Genomic DNA, 2500 nt, shown 5'->3' on the forward strand with positions numbered 1-2500 from the left:
GGAAGGGGAAAGGGATTGAGGAAGAGACAGATGGAAAAGCGAAATGAGGGAGAAGGGAGAGAGAATGATAGGAAATTGAGGAAAGGCGAATGAGAAAGAGAGAGAGACAGACAGACAGATAGAGAGAGACAGAGAGAGAGAGGGAAAGGCAGACAGGGAGAAAGAAAATGGAGAGAAGGATAGAGAGGAATAAATGAGAGACACAGAAATGGGGGGGTTAACTGGATGAGAGACAGAGAGTAAAAGGAAAGAAGGATAGAGATAGAAGAAATATTTTAAAAAACAGAAAGAGGAAAGGGAAATTTAGGCAGATAGTTAAAGAGACAAGGGAAGAAGGGATGAAAACAGAGGAAATATAAACATACAGAGGATAGAGGAATAAAGACAGAAAAGGGAGAGAGACAGAAAATGGAGAGAACTATTAAGGGATAGGGAAACTGGGGGAAACGGAGGGAAATCGAAAGAAAAACAAGAGTGGATATAGAGAGAGGGAGAGAAACAGAAGGAAAAGGGAGATAGACAGAGATGAGAAAGGAGAGCAATAGAAGCATTAAAGCAGATATATTAGGATGGTTGGTGAGAGAAAAAGAGGCAGAGATAGAAAACAACATGGACAAAAAAAAAATCAACATGTTTTTTTTACAGTATGGAGAGCATGTTACCATCTTATTTACATAATATTAATAGCCTTCACGGTTGAAGTAATTCATTTGATATTAAAGTAACTTATATAATATACCAAAAAGCGAGACAAAGTCTGAAAAAAGACTCATTTGGGAAGAATAAAGTTAAAACGGAAAATATACCGCAGTACAAAGGCCATTATAAACAAATATACAAAATATTTGCGTTGGTAAACCTATTGACTTGAACGACACTTTTCACTATATAAACACCTACGAGGTAAAGAATTAGGTCTTAAGAATTCTTAGAAAATCCTTTTAAAGTCCTTTTTCCTTGCCTGTCTTGTCTGTCTATTTACTGCTTCGTGTCAGGCAAACACGTTTTCATAAAAAGATGAAAATAGAGAATTTTTCATCAACAGCCTTTGATACAAGTGTCACTTTCCTCTAACAAATAACAACAATAAATAAACAAATTTAGAAAGGGAGATAGAGAGAGGGAGAAAGAGAGAGAGAGAGAGAAAAGAAACACAGAAGAAAAGGAGAAAGACAGAAAGAAAGAAAAAAAAATACACAGAAAGAAATCGACAAAAAAAACAAAAAACGAAAAAAAGAGAGAGAGAGTGAGAGAGGATGAAAAGGATGAAAACAATAATTGAAGTTGAACCCCTGCAATCAAAAGCAGTGGTTTCGCGTTCGTTGAATAAAAGAAGTATTTTCCTCGGTTTTCAAAAGGGTATCATAGCGAACCATCAGTCATGTTATGAGAGCATAAGAGATAAGAATAAATTTTGGTAATATGAGTAAATCGGGTGTGAATGATACAGCTGGCAATAATAATAATGCTAGTAGTAATATTAGTATTAATATTAGTAATGATACGAATGATAATAGTAACAAGTATAGATATAAATGTAAACAGATAATAGAAGACTATTAAATATGAATATGTTTTTTCAAAGAATAGTATAGAAAAATGGCATCGGGTTTGGGCACACAGTAAATGTATGATATAGTACCACATGTAATCTAAAAATGAGAGAGAGATTGATAGATAAATAAAAAAATACTAGACAACATGAGGCCTATGTATTTTGTCGATTTTGTAATACATATTGATGGAAAGTTGAGGGAAGAGAAAGATGAAAGGAAGGAAAAAGAAAGGAGAAGAAAGGGAAAAGCGAAGATATGTAAGAAGATGAAAGATAGGATAAAAAAGAGGAGACAACCAGAGAAGAAAGATATTAGTAAGATGAGAAGGAAGAGGAATAAAAAGAGAAGAAAGATGAAAGGGAAAAAAGAGGAAATGGAAAGAAAAGAGAGGAAGAAAATTGAAGAGGAATAATAAGGAAAACAAGAAAAAAGAGAAGGGAAGAAATGTTATAAAGAAAAGAAGGGGGAGAAGAAGGAGAGAATAAAGAAATTGAAGAGAAGAGAAAAAAATACGAAAAAATAAGAGTGGACGAAGAACAAGAGTATAAGAGAAGAGAGGGCAAGAAGAAAAGAATCAAATAACGAAACAGGAATATAAGAAAACAGGAAATAAGAAAAGGAAGAAATGTAGTTAAATTTAAGGAAAAAATATAAGAGGAAGAAAAAAATATAATTGAAAGAAGGCGAAAATGGATGAAGAGAAAGAGTATAATGACACACAGCATAATGGGAAAGCAGTATGTTTTTTTTGTTTTTGTTTTGTTTTTTTAATGGAGGAATAAATGTTATAGACAAAGATGAAAAGTAATTAAAGACGAAGGTAGGTAATTAAAATAGAAACGGACTGAGAGTGGAGATGTGAATATAAAAACAAAAAAACAGAAAAGATACGTCAACAAATTCACATAAAGAAAACTCGAAAAATGGAAAATACATCAATTCGA

The sequence above is a fragment of the Penaeus japonicus genome, unplaced genomic scaffold (genome assembly GCF_977035675.1).
Source record: "Penaeus japonicus unplaced genomic scaffold, GWHDUDI00000001_assembly GWHDUDI00000032, whole genome shotgun sequence".
In the NCBI taxonomy this organism is placed as follows: domain Eukaryota; kingdom Metazoa; phylum Arthropoda; class Malacostraca; order Decapoda; family Penaeidae; genus Penaeus; species Penaeus japonicus.